The sequence below is a fragment of the Mirounga leonina genome, unplaced genomic scaffold (assembly GCF_011800145.1).
Source record: "Mirounga leonina isolate KUSES-001 unplaced genomic scaffold, KU_Mleo_1.0 Mir_178, whole genome shotgun sequence".
Taxonomy (NCBI): domain Eukaryota; kingdom Metazoa; phylum Chordata; class Mammalia; order Carnivora; family Phocidae; genus Mirounga; species Mirounga leonina.
The window spans coordinates 24,724,670-24,752,547 of record NW_023270464.1 but is presented as its reverse complement, the minus strand read 5'-3'; the positions used below and the strand labels follow the sequence as shown (position 1 = coordinate 24,752,547).

Sequence of the window (27,878 nt, the reverse complement as noted above, 5' to 3'; positions counted from 1 at the left end):
GTAAATGACTCCATCTGTGAAGCAATTCTCAGAGACAACTTAGTATTCTGCCCTGTGGATGCCTCTCTAAGCAGACATGCTCCTCATCTCCTCACTTAAGGTTTTGGATGAACTGAAAGCTCCGCGACTTGTTTTCCAGCACACTCAAAGTCTCCCACGATGAACACCTCCTCTGTCTCCAAACTCTGCCTGTTGATATGAACAGCAGCTCAGATTCCTGAATTAACAACTCACCTTGACAGTCTTCCAGCTCCTTACATACACACAAACACACACACACATGCACGCGCGCGCACACCTGCCCTGCCAATCTGGATCACTAGCCTGAAATAAGGAAGGTACAGCCAGTGTGAGCACAGAGAGGATTCACGTTATAGACAAAATAGACACATGCGTGTATTCAACACTGTTCAGCTACTGAGACAGAAACCGCCAGGTAGGAAGTAGGGCATCATAGATAAGGCAAGTCTGAATTCCGGATTCTAACAGGTTTTATGGAATATTTCATATGCAATACGAACATGGATAAAATGATAAAAACTTGACACCTGTAAGGTTTGAGTGAAATTTTTATTTGACCAAGAAAAAAACATCTAGAATTGGCATTGACCATTGACATTTAAAATCCACTTAAAGCAGAAGACCAACTTAAAGCATCACAATTACTCAGCATAAAGAACTTTTGTTTAAACATGTTTCTTCTACAAGAAGAAAAAATAAGTCTAGAACAGAACCAAACATTTTTTTTCTCTAAAATATTCCAGTTCCTAAAATACCATGAATAGTCTGCTGAAACTAAATTTCAACAAGGGGCAGGATTTACCTCAAGGCCATGTTCACCTGCAACCTGCTGATACATCTGTTAAAAAACAAAACAAAGAAAAAGATTTTTAAAAAGTCAGACGATTGTAGCCACAATCCCTGACTCGGTGCAGTTAAAACAAAACATGTCAGTCTGTTCTTTTCCCAGCTTCACCTGTCTCACTGTGTAACCCTTGAGCAAGTTATTAACATAAGCTTTGGCTTCCCTCAACAAAGGGGAGTGAGAATATGCAAAATAACCACAGAATCTTAGTGTAAACTAACATGGGCTTAGTACATCAGAATAGTCCGATGTGAAGGCACCCTGAAATGGGACTAGAAAGTTGGTGAGAGACTTGGGATAGAAGATGATATTGGTTTCTGGTAAAATTAAACTGCCTTTTATTTGGAACCGTGTATGTTTAATAATTGACTTCCTGCTGGTTCAGGCAATGATATGCAATCACTTATACACATTCAGTAAAATATTTCAGAAGCACGTGCTTGGTGGTATCAAGCAGAGCGATTACATGGGCACCGAGGCCTTTTCCTCACTACTTCCCATCCCACAGTATTTGTCAGAAGCAGAAGCTCACACGGCTCACACCTTGCTAGCTGCCCGCAGCGCAAGTCACAAGTCACTCTGCCACGGCATTCTGTAACTGAGACTGTGCTGGTCTCCGCCCAGGGAGGCTCAGCTCCCAGAAGACTTGCTGGACCCCCTGAAGGCTGCACCACAGGAGGTCCTGTCTTCCACTTTCCTAAACAACTTCTCCAATTTCTAGCCACCTTCCTATCAGTTAGTACAGTAAGAGTTTCGTGGGTCCACTACCTTCTCCCACCCTTTCTAATCTCTTCATTTACTGTTCCTATGTTCCACGGTAAGGCGACTCGAAGTGTGTACTTGCTGTTGGTAGATAAGTAGGTCTTGAATTTATGTTGCAAACAAGACCTGTTCTTTCTACCTCTTCCTTTAGGAGGCTAACAGCAGAGTCGGCCTGACTTCAAGGACTCTGATTTCTTAGTCTCCAGGAGACCAAGTCCAGCTTTTGAGGCACTGCCCCCCAGGGTGTCAAGACACGAAAGGAAGGGTAACTGAGCACTGTTAGGTAATTGCTTACTCGAGTCTGCAGAGATGTTTCTTCACCGCGATCGATAGTTAAGGAATCTAAATGCAAAATGAGAGTCAGTGATTTGGGAAGAAGACTCCAGCCAGTCAGCAAGTCTCCTAGAAGGCGCAGGACAATGAGCTGGGCACGATGCCCCAAGGCAGTAATCATTTTCGCGCACGGCACAGGTGCTATTTCTTGTCACACAGATCATGTCCTACTACGTCCCTGCTTGTTTTCTGCTACCCCCAACCCCAGGAAAAAATTAAGCCCCATCCACTGATTGGTTGCCTTTTCTTCATTCTCCCAGACTCGGACAGTATCAGGTTTTTCTGCTCTATTTTCACCTTACTCAAATCCTGGTGGAATTAAACTATCACTGATTTGAACTATGACAATTCAACAACACAGCATGCAGCTCAAACAACATGCAGTCATGTGCACAGAGCCAATAAAAATGCTTTTGTAGTGGGAACTTGGATTCTAATTTTGCTGTCTCCCCCATGCCCATTCCTGGGCCTAGATGGCTTAAGAGATGCCCTTAAATTCGAGAAGATGGGACTGGAGACAAGAATATAATCCATTCGCTAGGAAAGCACTCAATCAACAAAACTGAGGTTTCCCAGCTATGCATTTTAACAAAGCAGGAACTTAGTTTTTAGAGATGGATTTCCAGAATCCATACACTGCTTCTTGGTAAACCTGTCATCTTTTTCTGCCACTCAGAAAGTTTCCTACCCTCTGACTTCTTTTATATCCCAAACACCCACCCAATGAAGGGGGAACGGACAGGGAGAGAGAAGGAAAACAAGAGAAGTGCGTAAGGACAGACCTCTGAAGAAAGGTAGAAGATACTTGATAAACAAGTCGCAGATCCCTAGGCGCCTGGAATGGACCTACCCTTTCTTGTCCACCTAATGCCTGTATAGCTCAAAGGTCACTTCCTGGAAGCACTTCCTAATACCTCCCTCGCCCAGGCTGAGTTCGGTGCCACACACTCACCTCTTTTTGAGTGGCACACAGCAACTGTTGACCTGCGTCTGCACCTCTTGGCTGTATGCAAACCAGAGGCAGGAACTGTATCTCCTCACCTCTGAATGATAAGAACACGGAAGCAATGGCAGTCTGCTTTCGAAGAGCTCACGTACCTGAAAAGAGGTGAGGGACGTCAAATTGTCTTCCAAATTAAATCTCTTCATCAGAAAGCAAAGCACTTTTAAATTATGTGTGTTGGGTGAAGAGCGGTAGATAAAAAATAAGAGTGTGATTCTTAGCCTTTCTGCTGTCCCAATACACCTGAAGGATCCACCACATAATCCCATTAGTGAGAGCCCCTTCTGACCTGGAAGGATGGGAGGGGGATTACCAGAATCTGATGTGTGAGGAAGATGTTTAGAGTGCCTCCTTCCCATCACTGCCAGAGATCTCTAACACTCACATTTAATATTTATTGAAGTTTTGACTATTCTTAAGAGAGCCCTTATTTTAAATGCTCTGAAACATCAATCCGGCTTGTATGTTTGGAGGCTGATGAGTGGAAGTGAAGGCCCTGACAGAGCCTGATCTGACAGCACACCACATCACGACTCTGCTGGTCTTAGAATCTAAGACTTTCATGGAGAAATGACATGCTGTAAAGTTAACAACAACCCCAGGGACATATAAAGACCACAGGTGGTACCTCCTCAAATGTCAAGTGTCTTAAAAATCATTTTATGGGAGGGGCGCCTGGGTGGCTCAGTTGGTTAAGCGACTGCCTTCGGCTCAGGTCATGATCCCAGGGTCCTGGGATCGAGTCCCACATCGGGCTCCCTGCTCTGCGGGGAGCCTGCTTCTCCCTCTCCCACTCCCCCTGCTTGTGTTCCCTCTCTCGCTGTGTCTCTCTCTGTCAAATAAATAAATAAAATAAAATCTTTAAAAAAAAAAATCATTTTATGGGAGAGACTTCCTCATCCCCCCAAAATTGTAGCCAAACTTATGTATCATAGGGTGAAAATCCTACATATATGGAGGCACCTCTTATTCTTGAAATCTCATCCTTTCCTAAAAAGTTTATGGAATTTTCAGATCCTAGGTTTCATTATTTTAAATTGGAAAACTCTGGGGACGCCTGGGTGGCTCAGTCAGTTAAGCGCTCAGGTCATGATTTCCAGGTTGTGGGATCGAGCCCCATGTCAGGCTCCCTGCTCAGTGGTGAGTCTGCTTCTCCCTCTCCCCCTGGGCTCGCTCTCTCTCCAAAAATAAATAAATAAAAATCTTTAAATTGGAAAACTATGTTCCCAGCCCTTCAAAGAATCTCAAGCCAATCTCCCCAAAATAACCACACATAACTGTCTCCCAAGGATTTCTGTAAAGTAAAAGGCATTTTATTTATTTATTTTAAAAAATATTTTATTTATTTGACAGACACAGCGAGAGAGGGAACACAAGCAGGGGGAGTGGGAGAGGGAGAAGCAGGCCTCCCACTGAGCAGGGAGCCCGATGCGGGGCTCCATCCCAGGACCCTGGGATCATGACCTGAGCCGAAGGCAGACGCTTAACGACTGAGCCACCCAGGCACCCAGTAAAAGGCATTTTAAACACGGATTACCTACTTATGTAATCATTATGAATTCAGTAGTGGGTATATTTCTGTGCAGTTACTAATCCACTGAAAAGTCTCGAGTTCTGGAAGTGAGAGAAGGGGGATGCAGACTGTAACCTGCTGTGGTGGCTGTTGGAGAAGGTGAGCAAGGGTTAAATGGCCAGGGAAGTGAGGGGAACAGAAACTGCCTACGGCCTGTCCGTGTCCAGATCCACTCAACAGGTGGTCTTCTCTCCTTAGCCTGGACTCTCTAGGAGTTAGTCTGAACCGCTGTCTGAAGCGCTATACAAATCAACAGGAGGAAAGGAAAACGAAATGGAAAATGTGTTCCTTGTGCCTGGAATTATACGTGCCCTGGAAATAAAAGACTGTGCTCGTTACTGCATTTTTAAGGTAATACTTCTGCTCATGTCACCATCACTTGCAACAGCAATCATGTCTATATCATCTCAAGTTTCTTTGGAACATTTGCACAGAGCAGTTGTTCTCAGGGTGTGGCTCTTGTGGGGGCCCCTGAGACCCTTTCAGAGGGTCAGGTCAAAACTACTTTCATAATAACACTGAGACATTACTTGCCCTTTTCACTCTTATTCCATGAACGTACAGAGCAGAGTTAAACTAGAGGCTACACCATGTGAGGACATTCATCACTGACAACAGAGTGTATGCTTGTATATTCTTGTGTTTAAAACATTTCTGTTTTAACCTCTAACACTAAAAATACTGATTTTATATATATATCCCACATAAACAAAAGCTCTTTGGAATCCTCAATAATTTTATAGGAGGGTCCTCAGGCCAAAAAGTTTGAAAGTTCTTAATACAGAGCATTCATTGCTTCCCCACAATGAAAATCGAGTTGAATGAGTTTCTCAGTAGTAAGAGTTTATCTATGTTTTTCAATACTTGCTAATGTACAAGTTGTTCTGTAGACCTCTAAGGCTTACGCACTTTCTTACAAGACATTTCCATTTACAAATATGAGAGAGATGACAGAGACAACGCACAGTACATTTAAACAGCATGAGTACCAAATGCAGTGTTACCTAAGACAGCTGAGGTCTGACTGCAGGGTACCCTACAGCATCTCACCTGGACTTGTGGTAAACTTACAAGTTCATTGTGGCTGGTGATTCAGATAGCGTTCTAGGTAAACATTTCCACGGGCTGTGACAGCAAGTGTTCACAGTGAGAACCCTGACAATAGTTAGCTCTAAGTCTTGCAGGGTGAGCACAGATCCGTGAAACTCAGGCCTCTCTGTGCAAAGGTATGTAACAGGTCCTCCAAGTTCCATCTTGCTTTTGTTACTACACATACAATCCTGAATAGGAAATGACAGAAGGGACATGTCGGACTCCTCTCCATCTACACAGCATCTGAAATGTTAATAAATGGGAGTGCCTGGGTGGCTGAGTCGGTTGAGCCTCTGACTCTTGATTTCAGCTCAAGTCATGATCTCAGGTCATGAGATCAAGCCCCTTGTCCGGCTCCATGGGGAGTCTGCTTGAGATTTTTCTCTCTCCCTCTGCACCCTCTAAAATAAATAAATAAATCTTTTAAAAAATAGAATGTAAATAAATGACACAGTTCTAACTCCTGACACATATTGACTTTGCCTTTGTTGGATTCATACTACACCTAAACGTGCATCCCCACCATCCTCACTCCCTGAAAAAGACGGCTTAGCAACCCAAAAAAACCCAGTTAAGATGTGGAGGACAGGATGCTAGGCTGGAAATGAAGAACTCTCGCTCCTAGTCCTGGCTCTGTCACTAATGAGCTAGGTGACTTTCAGCCTGCCTCCTCTATGCTTCAATTTATTTTTACTTTTTTAAAAGATTTTATTTATTTATTTGACGGAGCGAGAGAGCACAAGCAGGGGGAGCAGTAGGAGAGGGAGATGCAGGCTTCCCGCCGAGCAGGGAGCCCGATGCGGGGCTCGATCCCAGGACCCCGGGATCATGACCCGAGCCGAAGGCAGACGCCTAACGGCTGAGCCACCCAGGCGCCCCTCTACGCTTCAATTTAAACTGAACCGAGGGGCGATGACCCAGTTCCTCCTCCGACACCAAACGCCGTTCCCGGCGGACTGAGGAAGCTTAAAAATGACCGGCCGTGCGTTTATGTTTCCAAATTAATGCGACAGGTGCTGCTGCCTCAAGCAGGAGTCGCCGATTCAAACCGTCTGGTTCCGTACAGGCCCTCGCGTCACATCCCTTAAGGGACACAGCCCACCACTCACGTGAAATTCACCTACAGCATTATTTTTCCTTAAGCCGTACTCTGGGCGTGTATTTCTCCCCTCCACATACATCCCCACCACAGCTCCGTGAACCACCGAACCGGGTTTTTTTGGACGAGAAAGCTGAGCACGAGTTAGGAACGAGCCCCCGCTCGCTGGTGATGCGGACCCCGCGACAGATACGCCGACCTCTCACCTCTACGCCGGCTCCCCGGTACACTCCCTGAAACCCGACACACCAGCCAGCCTGCCTACGAGGACGCTGTCGTCGCCCGCCCCGCCGGTGGCCCGCCAGCAGCCTCACTTTGCGCCACAGACGAAACCAGCCCTCCCGCGTCTGACCGCGGCGACTCCTCCTCCCTCCTTCCGGTGGAAGAGCCTTTCCGGTTTCCGGGCGTCGGGAGGAAGTCCCGCCCCCACGCAACAGCGTATCCCTGCGGGACGCGCCGTCGCTGCGCGGAGGCGCCCGCGGATGCGAGTCCGTGGCGGGGTAGGTGGGTGGGGGCGACTCCTGGACTGAGGTCGCCGTTGCTGGGCCCCCGGCGGGGAGTGGGGAGAGGGCTGAGCTGTTCAGCGGGGCCGGGGAGAGCGGCTTGGAGACTCCCGTCTCCTCAAGAGCTCCCTCGTGAGCGTCCTTCGGGGGGTGGAGGTCCTTCCCCCGCCAGTTCACTAAGGTTCTGCCTTCCGTTTATCTGCGTAGCCGCATGCCTTGCAGTCATAATGGTTCCCGCTTAGTGAGCATTAGCTGTTCGTGGTTTCAGAGCAGGAGTCAGGAGCGTCTGGTTAATTCCTGACTACTGCTGTTGCCCCCTCGTGAAAGGGATTGAGTACCTCCGTGGTTCTCAGCTGGACTAGGGACATGCGCTGTTGGGGTTAGGAAGAGCAATGACAAATTAAGGTTGCCCTCGTTTTAGTTTCCGAGGGCTGTCGTAACGACGTATCACAGATTGGGTGGCTTAAAACAGCGTCTTTATTCTCTTACAGTTCTGGAACCAAGAAGTCGGAAATGAAAATGTCAGCAGGGTCATGCTTCCTCTGAAACTCCAGGTAAAAAGGCTTCCTTGCCTTTCCTAGTCTCTGGTGGTGTCCGGCCAGCCTAGGAGTTGTTTGGCTTGTAGCTGCATCCCTCGGATCTCTTAACTCCAATAGGGTGTTTTCTCTGTCTGTCTCTCTCTCTTTAAAAGGACGAAGGACCACCCTACTCCAGTATAACCTGATCTTAAGTAATTACATTTGCAATGACAGTTTCCAGATCAAGTCGCCTGCTAGGGTTCTGGGAAGGACATGAATTGGGGCGGAGGGCGGAGGGCGGGGGGGCGGGGGGTGTGACACTTGCCAACCTCATATAGCTGTCCAAGAGCTTAAGAAGTCGGCAAGCCAAAAGCTGAGAATTTGCTGTAGTACACAGGAATTCAAACGTAGTTCAGTTGGATCCAAGAAGTTTTCGTGGACATTTGAACTATTCCCTTGAGAGGCGGGTAGGATTTGGATGTGCCATCATAGCTCATACCCAGCATTCTAGGCAAACAAACATCACAGACAAGAAAGCACAGGTTGAAATGTGAAGTAAGTTAGGTTAAAGCAGGAAGCATCTTGAATACAAGCTAAAGAGTTTGGATTCTATTCTGTATTGAAAATGAGCAGTAAGTCAAAGTGTTTTGGCAGAGGAGTTGTGCTCTGAAGATTAATTAGCAACTTGAGTCAAACCTACTTTGGGTTACTTAGTCCATTTTAAGAAGTCTTAAATCCTATTCTCTGAGCATATCCCGTTATTTTTCATCCTGGTGTCTCTGCTCATGCTGTCCCTTATGCCTGGAGTGCTGCCATCAAGGAGAGTTGTTCAGATCATTTTGTGTTTGCATCCCAGTATTGCCAAAACCTGACAAAGGTAGCACAAGAAGGAAAAACTACCAAACTCCCATAAATACAAAGCCCTGAAATAAAATATTAGCAAATTCAGTCGTGCCCTCCATCTGGAACAAAAAAGGTTTTATCTCGGAAATGATTTAACATTAGAAAGCCTGTTTCTATAAATCACTGTATTAGTAGCTTAAATCTGTATGAGGTTTAAATCTGTATGATCGGGGACGCCTGGGTGGCTCAGTCGGTTAAGCGTCTGCCTTCGGCTCAGGTCATGATCCCAGGGTCCTGGGATCGAGTCCCACATCGGGCTCCCTGCTCCGTGGGGAGCCTGCTTCTCCCTCTGCCTCTCTCTCTCTGTCTCTCATGAATAAATAAATAAAATCTTAAAAAAAAAAAAATCTGTATGATCGTCTCAATTGATAAAGTGTTTTTTGAAAATATTCAGTACCTCCTTTGATTGAAAACACTTAGCAAAATGGGAATAGACAAATAGCAACTTGATAAAAGACACTTAAACTGATAGTAAATTTCATACTTAATGATAAAACAGTAGAAACATTCCACTAAACTCAGAAAGAAATGGAATAGTTACCTTCCCTACTAATATTCAACATGGTGCTAGCTTTTCTAGCCAAAACAATAAAGAAAAGGACAAAAATGTTAGAAAAGAAGTGAAGATACTATTTTTAGATGATGTGATTTTATTCCTAGAAAATGGAAAAGAATGAAATTACAAATTATTAGAACTAATTAAATGGTTCAGCAAAGTGGCTAAATAAATTACATACAGACACTTAAGTTTTTCTTATGTACCAGTTATAAAATAGGGAAAAAATGGAACCCAATATGAAGATACTGCACAAAAGAGACTTTTTATGAGAAATATGAAGAATTATGAAAAGACATTAAAGACAAGTAAATGGAGATTTCATGTTCCAGTATGGGAAATTCAGTGTTTTAAATATATCAGTTTATCACAAATTAATAAACCGTTTTGATACAGTGCCTACTAAAATACTGATGGGATCTCCAAGTAATTCTCTTTGGTCAAAGTATATTCTTTTGATACACTCTTGGGTGCCATTTATTGGTATCTTATTTAGAATGTGTGTCTTATTAGTCAGACTGATACATAGGGGAGGTTTTTTGTACTGTGTTAATCAGATGTTGGTATTTAAAATTATACTGGATCCCTTAAAATAACTGTAGGGATCATTTCATATTTTACTCTGGTCTATATGGTAATGGTCTGAAATAATTTAAGCAACTTCAGAATTATTTGCTCTTTTAAGGCCGAGGAGAGAAATCAATTGTGAAACTCTATTATGTGATGCAGTATTATATGGTGGATTTTAAATTATGTGTCCACACTCCTCTGTGATCATTTAAAAAGTCAACTCTTCTCTTTTGTGGGGGATCAACTGTAATTTATATTTTGCTTGGAAGTCTTCCATTTTCAATAGGTTTTCCAAATTAGTTGTCCATTGTATTGTGTATGAAATTCTGTTGTGCTTCTTAAAATCTGTTCTGTGCATGAGTTGTTCACTTTCTCATTCCTAACCTTACATATTTCTGTTTTCTTTTTTCTCGAATCAGACTCACAGAGGATTTGTCTCTTTTGTTGAGTGCTTCAGAGAATCAGCTTTGGCGTTTTTCTGCTCTTACTGTTTTCTGTTTTTCCCTCTTCCTACTCTCTTGTGTTCTTTTCCAATTTCTTAATATTAACCTAAGAGCCTTTATTTTTTTAAGTGCTTTATTTTTAATCTTTCATTTTTGATGAAGACTTTTTAAGGCAGTAATTTGCCTCTGAATACAACTTGTATTTATGTTGCATAGTTTTTGGTATAAAGTGTTCTCTTTTTCATAGCTTTTTACATATGTTGTAATTTTGTCATTTTTTTTCATTTGACCCAAGAGTTATTCAGGATCGGATATCATTTATTTTTATTTTTTATTTATTTATTTATTTATTTATTTCAGGTAAAAAATATTAACCTTTATTTAATAGCAGAGGGTACAGAGACATCTATATATTTTTTCTATCTTAGAATTGTTTTGTATTTTAGATTTTTTTTATTCTTATGTTAATCCCCATACATTACATCATTAGTTTTAGATGAAGTGTTCCATGATTCATTATCATTTTTTTAAATACTTAAGTTTTTCTTTTTTTTTTTTCTAAAGATTTATTTATTTGAGAGAGCGAGAATGAGAGAGAGAGAGAGAGAGAGCACGAGAGGGGGGGGGGTGAGGGGGAGAAGCAGGCTCCCCGCCAAGCAGGGAGCCCGACGCGGGACTCGATTCCGGGACTCCAGGATCATGACCTGAGCCGAAGGCAGTCGCTTAACCAACTGAGCCACCCAGGCGCCCCAATACTTAAGTTTTTCAATCATTTCCTTTTCTCAGTTTTATTGAGAGATAGATGTATTGACATACATCACTCTGCAAGGTCTAGTGCACTGCATGATGGTGATCATGTTTGTATTATTTTCCAGTTTTATTGTGATCAGAGAATTAGAGTCTGTATGTTTTAACTAAGCATTTCCTCTTTGGCAAGTACATAATCAATGATTACACATTCCGTGGGTATTAAAGTATATTTTCTTCTTGGAATTAAAAAGTTCTGTGCCTCTGTTCCATCAGGTTTACTGGTTTTAGTATTCACGTTTATTGATTTTAGAGTTCCAATTCTCTGATATATTTCCTAGATCAGTCTAATTCTAGAAGAGGTGTGATTAAAATTTCCAACTTAAATGTATTTTTAAACAAGTTTTTCTTGCATTTCTAAAAGGTTTCCTTTTATATATTTAACTGCTATGTCAGTGGTTCACACAAGACTATCCCTTGTCTTCTTTGTAAGTTCCTTTTTATCCTATTTAATGCTTTTAACTTATGTCTAACCAATATCCCCTTTTCTGATGTTAATGTTACCATTCCTTATTTTGTTTACCTCTCTCTGGTTTCTCACAGCTCACCTCTTTGTTTTAAATCTGTTATATTACTTGTAAGTTTCATTTCTAGTAAAAGAAAAAATTATAGATCTATAACAAATGAGCCATCTGGGTTTAGTTTTTCACCTGGAAAGTTTAGCAGTAACCATGCAGAAGCCAGCTGTTGTGCTGAGGGGATCTGCAGATGCATGGAGGCCTAGAGCTTGGATAGTTTTATGTTGCAAAAAAAAACCTTTAATGTTATATGATGTGAAACAGTAGTTCCCAACACTGTGGTATCACTATTGCCCATTATCATTAATTTTATTCTAAGGAATCACAAGCAGATCTGCAGGAAGTCATGGATTAGACTTTGCATTAGTAAAGATTATTTTCCTTTTATAAGTATTTCAGGTGCCCTGGAAAGGTTCTGAGGTGACTAAAACCCAGGCCCACTATCTCTTTGCTTTCCCTTTTTTTCCTGCCAGAAATCAGCCTGCCTCCTCACGTCCTGCCTCTACACTGCCCAACTAGTTCTGAGTTATCAGAAGCTAATGTGGTCAGAGGTCCTGCTAGGGCTCTTGCAGTGGAGGGGAGAAAGGTGTTCTTTTTACTCAAAGCCAGGAGGGGAGAGGGTGAACACAGGAAGGCTTGAAAACAGGAAGCAAATCACCTCCATTCATGTTAGTCTCTGGGTCCTCCCAATAGTAGCCAGTTGGAAGACGGGAGTTCTGGGGCCAAAAGCACACGGTCCCTGTTCACAGTTTCCCTCAATTTCCCACTGAAGAGGCTCCAGGTTAGGACCAGCGCTGCTTACCTCGTTTCCCCCGCTTTTCTCATTCCACTGCCCTGCCTCCTTCCCTAATCAAACGGCCAGATTTGAGTTCCTGTGATACACCTCCCTTTCTTCCTCCTCTATAGCCAGTAGACTTTTGGAGTTGTGAAAGAAGCCTTGGCATCGAGGTTGGAAGACTTGCTTTATAGGCAGCAGAGCAGAAACAGAATGGCCTCTACCCTGTTACTGTGTGAACTTTGTGGAAAGTGTTCCCATAATCCGTTAACCTGTAAATTTTAATCGGTGTTCAGACTCTGATTTCTCTCAATGCGAAGTTGAATCTCAAAACGAGAGTGACGCCTGGATGATTAAAGGTGGTAAAAACAGGTTTCCTGTGTGAGGAATACTGGGGACAGCGCCTGGATGCTCGGTGTGTGAAGATGTTTTGTAAATGAATTCAAGATACTTGTGTAAGCATAGGGGCGTTAGGGAGACGAGAGAAAGGAGACCCAGTCTGACAGCAGGTGCTTGCTGCCAGTGCGTTGGAAGAGCGCTCAGGCAAGTCACTTAAATGCTGTGTCCTGTGTTCCAGCGATGTTGAAGAACGTGGGATTCCCTGCAAGCGCCCCCTCCGCCCTCACCTAACCTCGAGAGGCAGGCTCTGTCTCCCCTCCGTTTTCAGGAGAGCACCTGCTGTCTACATTGCTTCAGCACACACCCTTACCTCCACCCTATCAGAGGGAAGAGGTCTTCTCCCATCTGGGGCTCGCTTGTTCTTGTGGGCTCCGATGCCCCACCTCTCCTTCTCATCCTCATTGGACTTTGTTTCCTCACCTAATACACATTTTGTCTTCTGAGCCCCATCCAAAGAATACTTACCTCTAGATTTCTTTCAGGCATTTGAAGTGATTAATCCCTCTCTTTAAAAAAACTTTATTGAGAGGGGAGGGGGGTGGGAGGATGGGTTAGCCTGGTGATGGGTATTGAGGAGGGCACGTTCTGCATGGAGCACTGGGTGTTGTGCACAAACAATGAATCATGGAACACTACATCTAAAACTAATGATGTATGGGGATTAACATAAGAATAAATATAATAATAAAAAAAACTTTATTGAGATATACTTAACAACCATACAACTTACCCACTTAAAGTGTACGATTCAGTGGTTTTCAGCATATTCACAGAGACACGCAACCATTACCACTGCCCATTTTAGAACATTTTCATCTCCACAAAGAGAAGCTCCCTACCCTTTAGCTGTCATCCCCCTTCCTCACAACCTAAGCAACAACTGATGGGAATACTTTGTAGACAAAAGATTCTGTTGCTGGACATCTGCATCTTCTGGACATTTCGTGTACATGGAGTGTTCTTGTGTCACTGGCTTCTTAGACAGTTTTTTCAGGGTTCACTCGTGCTAGCATCTATCAAGTACTTCATCCCTTTTTATGGCCAACTGATGCTCCATTATATGGATATGTCTATCAGTTGATGGGCATTCGAGTCCTTTCTACTTTTTGGCTATTGTGGGTAGTGCTGCTGTGAACATTTGTGCACAAGTTTTCATTCGAATGCCTGCTTCAGTCCTTTTGGGACAATACCTGGGAGTGGTGTTGATGGGGCGTGTGGTAGTTGTATGTTTAACCTTTGGAGGGACCGCCCAGCTTGTTCCGTGGTGGTGGCACACGTTAGCTGCCCCCCAGCATGCACAGGGGTCCCCTCTCTCCAGCACCAGGTCCTGAGTGATCAGTAAGGCCTTTCAGTCTGAAGGCTCTTGCCCTTCAAGTGTGAGAAATTCTCTTAATTTCCTCACTTGATTACTTATGTTCTTTCTGGAATGTCTGTTAATTTAGGGTTGAAGTTCCAGGTTAATTTTCTGTCTCTTGTTTCTCTTTCCATTTGTGTGTTCAGCTATTTAGTTGAAGATTGCATCAGTTTTTATCTTCATGCCCTTCTATTGACTTCATCTCAGTCCTGCTTTTACCTTTCAGGAGTTTTTGTTCTTTGTTACTCCTTTGTAGCATCCTGTTACTGGCTTAAGGGTGAAATTTCTTCCATGTGTCTGTTTTCCCCTGTTCCCTGAATTAATTCTTCCCTTCACAATCAGGGCGGTTTCTTGTTTATTTATTTATTTATTTTTATAATCTTTCTACTGGAAGATGATACTTCTATCTTTTCATCTTGGAAACTTCCTCAAATGTCTGAGGGTCTTGACTGTTCATATTTAAGAATGAGGTAATAAATGGATTATCACCTCTCTCTACTCGGGTGAGACTTGTCAGCTGCTAAGATGATGGGGCAGGAGTGCTGACATTTTGCCCTAAGTGGCTGAATGCAGGGTATTTTCTATGGAGCCATTAAATGTATGTACAGAATAACGTTTCAGTGTTTTCTGTGTATATGTGTGTTGGGAAGTTCTGGGTGTTCTCCGTTCCTTCTCCCACCCTGGGGGTAGATGTCGCTGTGAGGCATTCTGTGCTGGGTTGGAGAGAGGGACACCTATTTCATATGCGGTTTCTTGGCCCTGCCTCTCATCCCCGCACTCAGTGGTTCCTGGTTCTGGACCGTTCTAGCAATCTGTAGAGCACATTGGTTTCTTCCTTGGTTTTATCTCACCCTCCACAGTTTGTACTACTTCCCCTGGCTGTTTTCATTCCTCATCAGCTTCCTGTCTTCGCAAGTATTTTGAAATCTCTGATCCACTGATGGTCCTTTTTTTCCATTCTCTTGTCTTGATCTTTATGTCTCTTTTTATCTCTTAAGTATTGTTTTAATGAAATCCTAGGAGGGTGAGATAAGTCAGTGTTTTCAGTCTTGCAAATATAATAATTCTATGTCACTGCTTTCTGATTTTCCTTTTTTTTTTTTTTTTAAGTTTTTTATTTAGTAATCTCTACACACAGCGTGGGGCTCAAACTCACAACCCCGAGGTCAGGAGTCTCGCACTCTACCGACTGAGCCAGCCAGGCGCCACTGCTTTCTGATTTCCACCATTAAAAACAACTAAAAGTCCATCAAGCATTGATTAAATTATGCTTTATTCATGCAACAAATACTAGGCATTCATTAAAATTGATAAGAATCCATTTTTGGCATCAGTAACTCACCAAGATGAGTATGTTTTTAAAAAGTTACAAAGCAACGAGTTATAAAAGTATAAACTAGATTCATAACATGTCACTGAGGGGAGAGCCCAATTATAACAGCGGTTAAATCTGAGAGGTGATATCCAAAGTTCTTTGTTTCAGTTTCTTTAAACATCTCTGTATCTTCTGAACTTTTTAAAAATTAGCATGTTTTTAATAACCAGAATATATTTAAATTGATTTGTGAAATAGTATCATGACTGTCCTTGTACCTAACTTTTGTGTACATCTTGACTTTTTAAGTTAAGTACCTACATTTATTTGGTGAAGAAAACATCATATGAAGCTTTAAATAGGTATTTTCAGATTTCCTCTCCAGGAGGAATGCAGATACATGCTCACCAGCAGTATCTGAATCAGTGCTGGTTCCCTAGGCCCTCACTTGAGCCAGGGAGTGATCCATCACTACTCGGTTCCTGCGTGGCAAGTTGGATGGGTCATCACTTCCAGGTGCTTTCTGCAAGGTGTGTCTCATTGGATTGGCACTCAGAGAGTCACCCCTTTCGAACTGGTGTTTGTATACTCTCCAAAGTTGTGCTTTTCTCTTAGCTCTTTCTGTTGTCAGCATTTGGGGGGGGGGGGGGTCTGGTTTATTTTCTTATGAGTAGTTATCAAAAGAATCACTTTGATATTTGAAACTCTTCTCTACCCAGTTCCAAAAGTGTAACAACTAAAATAGTAAATTCCTGAACTCGGTTCCTCAGATCTCAAAATGATTTTTCCTCTAGTTAAGACAGTATAGGGAGAGAATTAGGAGTTTGAGCTTTACAGCTAAACTGCCTGAGCTAAAAATCTTAGCTCTATGACAGCTTACTAGCTGTAAACAGAGTCTAGTTAATGAGCTAGGCCCAGTTCCCTCCCCTATATAATAAGTGCACCTACCCACGTAAGCCTGTGACATGGGGCTGGACATAACAAACTCTCGAATTGTTTATGAATTTGATCATTACTATCATAAGAAGGGACACTCCTGAGTAGGTACAATGCTGTGGACTGAAATGTGCCCTCTCCTGAACTTTTTAAAAATTAGCATGTTTTTAATAACCAGAATATATTTAAATTGATTTGTGAAATAATATCATGACTGTCCTTGTACCTAACTTTTGTGTACATCTTGACTTTTTAAGTTAAGTACCTACATTTATTTGGTGAAGAAAACATCATATGAAGCTTTAAATAGGTATTTAAATAATACCTGAAAATGTGTATGTTTAAAAATTTTTTTTTTATTTGAGTATAGTTGACAATTCTACGTGGCCTCAGGTGTACAACATAGTACTAGATTCACTTCCTCTCTAAAAAAATATATATGTTGTAAAAAAAAAAAAAAATTATATTTTAAGCCCTAACCCTGAATGTGATGGTATTTGGAGATGGGACCTTTGGGAGATAGGTTTAAATGAGGTCAAGAGAACGGGGACCTTTTGATGGGATTAGTGCCTTTATAAGAATAAACACCAGAACTCTCTCCTCTCCACCTTTGTGCTCCCCAGCAAGAAGGCAGCTGTCTGCAAGCGAGGAAGAGACCCTTCAGCAAAACTCAACTATGCTGGCACTCTGATCTTAAGACTTAAAAACTGCAGAACCGTGAGAAGCCAACAGTTCATTAGTATTTTGTTTTGGCAGCCTGAGCTGATTAAAACATACAGTTTTGGGGCACCTGGGTGGCTCAGTCAGTTAAGCGTCTGCCTTCGGTTCAGGTCGTGATCCCAGGGTCCTGGGATCGAGTCCTGCATCAGGCTCCCTGCTCAGCGGGAGCAGGCTTCTCTCTGCCTGCCACTCCCCCTGCTTGTGCACTCTCTCTCTCAGTCAAATAAATAAATCTTAAATACAAAAAACATACAGTTTTGTTATCATTGAGCATGGGGCCTGGAGTCCTAGGTGAGAAATAAAGGGGAGCAGTGAAGATAGACTATGAGATGGGTTTGGATGCTGGTAGAAGTACAGAATACATAGTGACTGACATCCATGCTTTGCTTATATCTATCTGTTTGCCATCTAGACTGTTTATCATGGGAAAACAGTAGCAGTGAACTGGTAACTGTTTTCCCAAGCAACAAGACCTTGATTCACCTGAATTTGAGGGCTAATTTTGTGGAAGATTATGGAATGAAGTTTCTGTGTGAGGCTTTGAGTCATTCTGACTATAAAATGCAGAATATAATGCAGACTGTTCTGCAGCTTTCCTTCTATATGGCATTTGGTACGTAGAGATTCTGGTTATGGATGAGGATACTGGAACCGATATCTTATTAAGGAAAAGTTGAGTTCTAAATGACTCGTTTTTTTCCTAATGGAGTTCTGAATAAGTCTTTTGTCTTCATTATAATCATTATAATACAAGTTTTTCTTCCCCAAAGTCCCACTGATTCTTAGAGTTTTCTTTTTGTGTAAAAAATGCTTTTTTTGTTGTTGTTACTAAATCGGTATTAGGGTATCGTGAAAGGAATTAAAATATTTCAACCCACAGCTTCATTAAATTAATACCAACTACTTCAAGGTTTATTTGTTTATTCTATATGTGAATAATTTTGTACACTTGTTTATTCACTTAATATTATTTCAATGACTCATTTCAATATTGCTATTCATTTAAAATACCCATATAATAGTCTATAGAACCACATTATCTCTGAAAGGGTGTTGGTAATATGCAGTATGTATGGCCAGTGGATGCCAGTCTGACCACTCAGACCATGGCCCAAGAGAGGATATGGTTTGTCCACCAAAGTGTAAGGTCCAGCCTTCAATTTAGGCTAATAAGCTCAAGGTTTATAGTCTTTAGAGGGGATTTTGAGAAATTGATTTTAATTAAACAATTTGGCAAGAGGCATGAAAATTTTAGAATATAAATGAATGTAAATAGAAGGGAGAGTAGATTTGGAATTGGCATTTGGTATGTAGGTATTTTTGATTAAAGTCTGATTTAAGTCATTTTCTTCTGGAAGGAAAATCTACCTGGAACTGTGGGTAACTAGATGATCATTTACTTATAACAGGGAAGGAGTTGGATGATTTTAAACATAGGCGGTAAAACTGCAACATATGAACACACTTGTTATGAAGACTGTTGATTAGAGACTCTTGAGGTCTCCTTCCCCCTGCTCCCTGAGATGTTTACCAGGATGCTTCACTACCTCCTGGACTGATTGTTTATCCCACAGTGGTAATGAGCTGAGAACTTACTAGCAGATAAACCGGAGTGAAGAAAACTATAGCCTGGAATGTTTACAAGTAAGGATTTAGCAGGCATGGAGTCTGTCTTCCTAAGAGTATCTCCAAGAGGCTGCAGGCTGAGAGCAGAAAATGGAGAGTGGAAATACGACTAACATCAAAGGGATTAACTGACGGACAGGACAGACGACCCCTGTTCATGCTGTGGCCCTCCTCAACCCTGCATGAAGTGACTGGGTTAGCTGCAGCCATCACTAAACTGGAAACAAAAGCTGGAGAACTGTTTCCGCTTTGGGAGGCTCCCACTTCCAGTGTGGGAAAGCCCTTCTCACTTGGGCGTTTGGAAGGTCCTCTTTCCTGCCCCCTGCCTGTGTACCCTAAAATGGAGTCTCCCATTTGACACACCCTCTATGTGTGCAGAGTTCACACTGTCCCTCCCATTCCACAAAGAGGCCAGCTGGAGAATTCAAACTCCCAGCAGCAGAGGAAACTCAGCCAGCCACCCAGAGGCCAGGTCCTTTGTTTTTATGTAAATTTTTTTAAGGGTTCAACGAAGATTTACTACTTGTGAAGAAAACCAACAGAAGGTAAGAAAACCCCTTAGGAGCAAACAGCGGCCTGAGAGGGTAACTAAAAATTTTAGTGTCTATGGAAAGATTTGAAGATTCTACATCATAAATCAAGAATAGGCTACCGTGGAAAAGGAATGAGAGAATGAGAAAGTTCTTAGAAATTAAAATGATTGTCAAAATAAAAATTTAATAGTACTGGAATAAAAAATACATTTTCCCTAAAAAGATAGTTAGAAAAAAGATACAGTGTTAGTCTAGAAAAATCTAAATACCTAAAAGAATTTAAGAAGGAAAAAAATAATAGAAGAATGATAGTTCAGGTAACTCAGAGGTACATGTATTTTTATTGAAAAAATACTAAGCATAGTAAATTTAAACAGTGTCTGTCTTCTCACACACACACTGCAAACCCTTGAAAGATTTTTGAATCTAAAGATAATAGCCTAAAAGCTTCCAGAGAAGGAAAACAGAAGTTACCTAAGAAGGAATGAGAATTAGATTGGCATCTGTTTTGTCATCAGCAAAAATATATGTTAGAAGATACTGAAGCAGACCTTCAAAAGTCTGACTAGAAAGGTTTTTGAATACAGAATTCTGTACCCAAACGATTAAATAGAAAACGGAAATAGGTATTTCAGTTACGGAAGAATTTGTACTTCACATCTACATTTTTGTGAAATTATTTAGTATTCTTTGGAGAAAATAAAATATCTAGTGAAAAAGATTACAACCTAGGAATGCAATGAGACCAAAAAAAAAAAAAAAATCCTAGAATGTTAGCTATGCAGCAAGCCTGAAAAATAATGGGTCTACATTAGACAGGATGCCAAAAGATCAGGAGAATTCCTTGAAAGAAAAAGAAGATTCCTTTTAAACAGGATAATTAAGAGGCTGATCATCACCAAAAGAGTAATGGTATATGCCTCATTTTGTCAAATAAAAGCAGTTATTAGAAACACCAGGGAAAGTGAAGTTTTATAAGAACATGGTAGTCCAAATACAAAAACTAAAATGTAGCATGATTGTAAGCAACTACCAGAGTGTAAAAGGATTTGATTTGACCTTGACCCTTGAAGTGGTGCAAGTCTGGTGATAGGAGTACATTTCTTACTCTTTGAATATAATCTTACTCCTTGGTCCTGCAGTGAATGATATTTATAGAAATATAATCTCGTAAGTGCTATATACTCACTTTGAAATTTTAGAATCTATGTGTAAAATACAGAAACAATGACTAAACTGTGTAATGGAACCAATTAGGATAAAAGAGGTGCACAGAAGTTGGGAGATAATTTCCTCATATAAAAGTCAATAGATCTATCTACTATTATATCAAACTAAAGTATTGATAGGAGAAATAAAAGCAATGTAAAATATGTACAGAGGGAGGGGGGACTTCAGTGGATTCACTCAATTGAAGACATGAAGGTGACAGTCCAGGGAGACCAAGGCAGCTAGAGTTTACAGGACAGTGTACCATTGAGGAGAGAACTGGATAGGTCAATATAGAAATTGGGTTCACATGGACTATTCACCAGAGTCCTGATCAGCTCCTGTGTAAGGAAACCTGATGCCAGAAAAAGAACCACCTGGAAGAATTTTACAACAAAAGTAGTGCCTATTCCCACGACCAAGACTGGAAAAACTCATAATTCATTAGGCATTGGGGAGAATACTAAAAAAAGTCTTGCTTCATTAGTGGGGAATAGTTATCCCTAGCCTAAATATAGTTCTAGTCCCACCAAACAAATCTTAAAAATAAGACCAGAAAGGGCCAGATTCCAAATAATTACATCTTAGAACTACATCAACGCTCCAAAAATTTTGTAGGAATACAAAAATATCCAGCAGTTAACAGCGTAAAATTCACAATGTCTAGCATCTAATCAATGATTACCAGGCATGCAAAAAAGAAAAAAATGCAATCCAAATGGCGTGAATAATCATTGAAACCAACCCAGAACAAAGACACTAGAATTAGCAGAGAAGGACATTAAAAGTTATTAGAACTATATGCTATAGATTCAAAAAGTTAGGTAGAGAAATGGAAGAGCTAAAATCCCAATTTAACTTTTTGAGATGAAAAATACAGCATCTGAAATGAGAAACTGGGTTGGTTCATAGCAGATTAGACATTGCAGAAGATTAGTCAATTTGAAACATAGTCATAGAAACTATCCAACATGAAATAGGGAAACTTGTTTTCAAATGAACAGTATCAGTGACCTATCAGATAACTTCAAGTGGCCTAATGTAATTTGAATCCCAAAAAGAGATGAGGGGAGGATATATTTGAAGAAATAATGATCAAGATTTTCCCAAATGGATGAATACTATAAATCTACAGACTGAAGCTCAATGAACACCCAAGAACAGGAAATAAGAAAGAAATATACCAGGCACATCATACTCAAAATTTTTTAAACCAGTGAAAAAATCTAAAAGCAATCGTATGGGGGAGGGGTGCGGTAGGAGGAGATATTACAGAAGAACAAAAGTAAAGATGATGGCAGATAACTTGGTGGAAACATTGCAAGTAAGAAGTATTAGAGCAACGTCTTTAAACACTAAGAAAAAAAAAAAACCTGTCAGGTGAGAATGCTATACCGATTCTACCCCTTATTTCAAAAACAGGTGAAATAAAGACTTTTTCAGACCTATTAAAGCTGAAAATTCATCAGCAGCATCCCCTCCCTACAAGAAATATTAAAGGAAGTCATTCAGGCACAAGGAAAATAGCAACAGGTGGAAACCTTGATCTACTGGAGAAAAGAAGAGCACCAGCAATGACAACTACATGTGCATTTTTTTTTCCTCCAACAAAACAACCTGTTATTTTTTAGAAAGAGCCAGGCTGTTCTTATGACACTACAAAACTGGTAGAGTTAAGATATGATTTTTCCTCGTTTCTCCTTGGAATAAGATATGGATCATTGCATCCTGTGGTATCATCACCTCCTTAACTGAACAAAAACATCTAGAAAATCATTTCTGTGACTTTAGCCACCAGTTTGTTAGTGATATCCACCCCTTCCCGGGCCTGGAGTATAAATAGTGGTGGGAGGCACATTTATTTTCTTAACCTTATTTCATTGTTTTAGCTAACTTTTTCTGTGATTATGAAATGGACACGTTATCTCACTCCAAGATACAAACTTCAAAATACTGGTTCACCAATGTTTCTGGGACCACCAGTCTGTTCTGTTAGTCATTTTGTCTAATCTTGTACCAGTACCACACTGTCTTAATTACTGTGGCTTTATAGTAAGACTTGATATCTGATAGGATGAGTCCTCCCTATCCTTCAAGAGTGTCTTAGCTGCTCTTGGCTCATTGCTCCTGTATACACATTTTAGAGTCTGACAGTTTCTGCAAAATAAAGGTGAATTTGTGATTTGTGAGTTGTACAATCCTCAAATAAGATTGGGGGCAAACATTTCTGCTTAAACTACTTCTTAGGTTCAAATAAATAGTTTATGTGGCCCATAAGCTTCTTTATCTTAAGCTTGTCTCTTTCAAGATTTTCACAGGGTTCTCAATTTCAGGTTCATGTGGTTTTTCTGATTACTTTCAAAATTTTTAGTTTGGGTCATTTCTCACCTATATATGTCTTCATTGTATGTTTGAGGGATGTTTCACTTCTGATTGTTGTGACAATTTTGCCTCTGTTCTTCATCACAAAGAAGAATCTGACAAATATAAACGTGGCCCAAAATACCTTGGAGCATGATGGGGTGGCGCAGTTGTAAAATCTTTGAATCACCCAGAGTGTAACCTACGCATGCTCAGGTAAGACCCAACTGTTTCCTGTGTAGAATGTCTCCAGTGAAAAGGTGGTCGGAGTCTGTTGTATCAGCAAATCATGCCGACTCTGTCCTCTGGGGATTGCAGTGGGTCACTCCCCTCCCGTTGTTCCTCCCTCCAATACCTTGACCAGTAAAGCCTGGCGGATAATAAATAATGAGCTATAAGTAGATGAGACCAACTTATTAAACAAATATAAAACATACCTCTCAGACTCCAGTATCCTTATTCCTTTCACTCACATCCTAAATACTCAAAATTTGAGCCTTCAGATGCTCTCATACATGTGTGCAGATAAGATCCAGGATGGTAATGAGTTCTCTGTCCTCCGGGTACCTCAGAACCACGAGGAAAAGCAAATGCAGGAATTCCACAGAAGCACCCTAAAGATTTTCCCAAGTTCAACACAGATGAATCAGTCTATTCAGATACACATACATTCATGGTTACATATAAAAACTCATGCTCTTTTGAAGAGACCAGATGATGGCAGTTATCTGTGATAAAACACTGTTTTACAGGAAAGATGGTTCTTAGTTGCATAGTCTGTTCCTTGGCTGGGCAATGGGGTGTTCCTGGCATTCCACTGGAGGGAGGAACCAACTGTCGGGTGAGGAGAGTAACATAATCAAGATCAGGGGATAGATCGTCGGTGCTTCTTCTAGGCTGTGAGAAGGGTCAGTTGGTAAAAGCAAAAAACAAAAGCAAACCCTACAGTTTTCTTTGGACGCTGTAAGTCTCTGACTTCTGTTGAGGAAGACTGATACGATTATGAAAGGCAAGGAAGATATTGGTGGTGATCTTCCTGATTTGAAGACCTTTAAATGTATTCTCTTGGAATGATCCTGAATACAGATGGACATGAAGCTTTATCTGTAACAAGCCAGGACTGAAACCTCATGAAGATGTATGTTCTGCTCTCTCAACAGCCCTATCAGCCAAATAGACTGTAGCTGCTCTGTGTTGTTATCTGTGGGGTTCAACTGCCAGAACATCTGGGGTTTGGTCCTGGTTGTGTCCTTTGGACCTTGAGAAAGACCCTTTAAAATCATTCTCTCTAACATGCTTGTCTGTACTTTGAAAGAATCAAGTAAGTTAATGTTCTAGCACTTTGAAAGAGTATAAAGTGGTATTATTTACCAGTGGACATGAATCAAGAGCTAGAGTAGAAGAAACTTTAACCCTTAACCTACTTTGGTTAGGAAGGGAGATTTGAAAGGATGTCCGGGCACAACCCGACACCTCACCTCACCTCAATCTCTCCTTTATGTCCCTGTCTTTTTATTGTGCCTCCCATGGCCTTAGTTAACACATTCATCTCTTAATTCATTTGCCCTCATCTAGCCATCCCCAAAAACCTGCTTTCCCAGTTTCCATTATCTTTCACACTGGCCACCAGTTATTCTCTAGAATTTATTTAATTGCAAAATTCCTATTCCCGTACCTCCTTAGGGGACTACAAGATGGATCACATTCTCTCCATGATGTATAAGGCTTCTTCCAATCTACCTCTCAGGCAGTTATAAGCGCTAAGTTTGTGTAATGCCTGACACATAGGATTTAATAGATCTAGTATGATTTATATAATAGTAATGTTATAAATAATTATAAATATGTAGACTATGTAACTTAAATATAAATATTTTAAAAATAAATTTTATATATATAAAATTTTTCATATATATAAAATTATCTCCATTTATAGCCCCTTTCCTCTCTGTGGAGAATGAGAGATGGGGCTGAAAATTCCAAGCTTCTAACCATGGCTTGGTCTTTCTGGTAACCAGCCCCCACAGAAGAGTCACTTCATTAGAACAAAAAACACTGCTATCACCTATGGAGGAATCCAAGGGATTTAGGAACTCTGTTCAAAACCAGGGTCAGGGGGCGCCTGGGTGGCTCAGTCGTTAGGCGTCTGCCTTCAGCTCAGGTCATGATCCCAGGGTCCTGGGATTGAGCCCCTCATCGGGCTCCCTGCTCCACGGGAAGCCTGCTTCTCCCTCTCCCACTCCCCCTGCTTGTGTTCCCTCTCTCGCTGTGCCTCTCTCTGTCAAATAAATAAATAAAATCTTAAAAAAAAAAACAGGGTCAAGGCCAAATATTAAAACAAAGATGCTTCTAGTGCTCTTATCATTAGGAATTTAGGATTTTAGGAGTGCTGTGTCAGGAACCAGGGACAGAGACCAATATATATCTTTTCTATCCTCACATTCACCATTTACTACACTTCGCTCAAATCCCTCTTTTGTTAATTCTTGGCAAACTTAGTATTTCTTTGTCTAAAAGGTATAAAGGCTTCCTTCTCTGGTCACTTTTTCAGGTCTTCGTTCTTTTGTGAAGCCCCCACCCCCACCCCATGTACATGTAGAAATGCAATTACATTTTTATGCTTTTCTCCTGCTAATCTTACATCAATTTAATTCTTTAGTCCAGCCAGAGACCCTAAGAGGGTAGAGGAGAATTTTTTCTTCCCTTACACTAACATCTTCAGTACAGTGTTGACTAGAAGCAGTGATAGCAGACATCCTGGTCTTGTTCTAATTTTGAAAGGAAGTTCTATTAATTCGCTAGGCTGCTATAACGGAGTACCACAAATTGGGTGGCTTAAATAGTAGAAACTTATTGTCTCACAGTTCTGGAGGCTAAAAGTCCAAGATCAAAGTGTCAGCAGGATTGGTTCCTTCTGAGATCGTGTGGGGAAACTGTTCCATGCCTCTCCTGTAGCTTCTGGTGGTTTACTGGCAACCTTTGGAGTTACTAGGCTGTAGACACATCACCCTGACCTCTGCCTTCATGTTCATATGGTGCTTTCACTGTGTGTGTGTCTGCCTCTGTGTCCACATTTCCTCTTTTTGTAAGGATACCAGTTATATTGGATTAGGACTCACCCTAATGGCCTCATATTAACTAATTACATCTACACTGACCCCATTTCCAAATAAGGTCACATTCTGAGATACTGGTTAGGACTTCAACTTAATAATTTTTGTGGGACACAATTCAACTCATGAGAAGCTCTGACACTTTGCTATTAAATGTGTTTGCCACGATAACCTTTATTAAGTGAATTCTTTTCCATTTCCTGCTTGCTTAAAAGCTGTTTCCTTAGATGTTAACCTTTATTCAATGTTTTTATATACCTAATGAGATTTAATATATGGCTTAATCTGATAGTGGGTGGTTTATTCTAATAGCTTTTCCATTTTAGTCCATGCCTGAATTTTCAGAATAAACCTGAACTGATCATGATTTTTAATACATTTCTATATTCAGTCTGCTAATATTTTAGAAGATCGTTTCTGCATCTTTGTTCATAAGAAAGATTGGCCTATAACATTTGTTGTTATTGTTATTAGACTGTCTTTGCTTTTTATATTGTTACAACAGCCTCATAAAATAAGGTGGGAACTATGACAGAGATTGTCAGTTGTTTCAGTTTGGGATGATGAAAATGTTCTGGAGATGGATGGTGGTGATGGTTGCACAACAGTATGATTGTACTTAATGCTTAATTGTTAAAATGGTAAATTCTATGTTATGTTTTACCACACATACAAAAACCAAACCCACAGCTAACATCATGCTTAATGATGAAAGACTAAAAGCTTTCCTCTTATGATTAGGAATAAAACAAGGATGTTTGTTCTTGCCATCCCTATTCAATATTGTACTGGAGGTTCTAGGCCGGGCAATTATGAAAGAAAAATAAAAGGCATCCAGATTAGAAAGGAAAAAATAAAATTGCCTCTATTTAAAGATGACATGATCTTATATATAGGAAATCCTAAAGAATACACACACGCAAAAGTAGCAGAGCTAATAAATTCAGGATGGTTTCAGAAGATAAGATCAATGCATAAAAATCAGTTGTATTTCCATACACTAACAATGGACAACCTGAATATGAATTTAGAAAACCATTTCATTTACAAGAGTATAAAAAAGAATACTTAGGAATTATTTTTTACAGAGAAGTGCATGACTTGTACACTGAAAACCACAAAACATTGTTGGAAGAAATTAAGGAAGACAAATAAGTGGAAAGACATCCCATTTTCATGGACTGGAAGACAAGATGGCAGTACTCCCCCAAATTGATCTACAAGTTCAGCACAATCCCAATCAAAATCCCAACTGCCTTTTTTTAAAAAAAAAGAAATGGACGAGCTGATTCTAAAATTCATATGGAATTGCAAGAGACCTTAAATAACCAAAACAGTCTTAAAAAAACAAAGGTGGAGGACTCCCATTTCCCTATTTCAAGCCTACTGCAAATCTACAATAATCAAGATAGTGTGGTGCTAGCATAAGGGTGAACATATAGATCAATGGAATAGAATTAAAAGTCCAGAAATAAACTCATACAACTATGGCCAAATGATTTTCAACAAAAGTCCCAAGATTATTCAGTGGGGAAAAGACTTTCCAGAAATTGTGCAACAAAATAAAAAATAGATAATTTGAACTATACCAAAGTGAAAAACTTTGTATATATATATTTTTCATATGTATATATCAAAAGAGTGAAAAGACAATCCAGAGAGTGGGAGAAAATATTTATAGACTCTAATTTCATAAAGGTCTAGCAGCCAGAATGTATAAAGAATTCTTATAACCTAAAAATAAAATTTAAAAAAATGGATAAAGGTATTAAATAGACATTTCTCCAGTGAAGATATACAAATGGCCAATAAGCACATGAAAAGATACTCAACATCACTAGTCATTAGGAAAATGCAAATCAAAACCACAATGAGATACAACGTCATACCCACTAGGATTGCTGTAATAAAAAAGACAGATAATACAAGTGTAAGTAAGAATGTGGAGAAACTGGAACATTGCTGATAAGAATGTAATATGGTGCATTTGCT

At 40.6% G+C, this 27,878-nt stretch overlaps 1 long non-coding RNA gene and 1 other non-coding gene across 7 annotated transcripts; both read right to left on the bottom strand.

The window, feature by feature from the left end:
* Positions 1–756: 756 nt before the first annotated feature.
* On the bottom strand, positions 757–7,105 carry LOC118023098. Of its 6 annotated transcripts, none has more exons than XR_004682664.1 (5): positions 6,934–7,061; positions 5,608–5,816; positions 2,913–3,058; positions 1,923–1,969; positions 757–859 (listed from the first exon to the last, which is right to left on the bottom strand). It is a non-coding gene; the product is annotated as an uncharacterized LOC118023098 (long non-coding RNA). The 6 variants fall into 6 exon arrangements; XR_004682662.1 differs by having other exon boundaries at positions 5,587–5,816; positions 6,934–7,060; XR_004682666.1 differs by lacking the exon at positions 5,608–5,816 and having other exon boundaries at positions 6,934–7,105.
* Positions 1,707–1,833, bottom strand: LOC118023253. The gene has a single exon (XR_004682721.1).
* Positions 7,106–27,878: the final 20,773 nt, after the last annotated feature.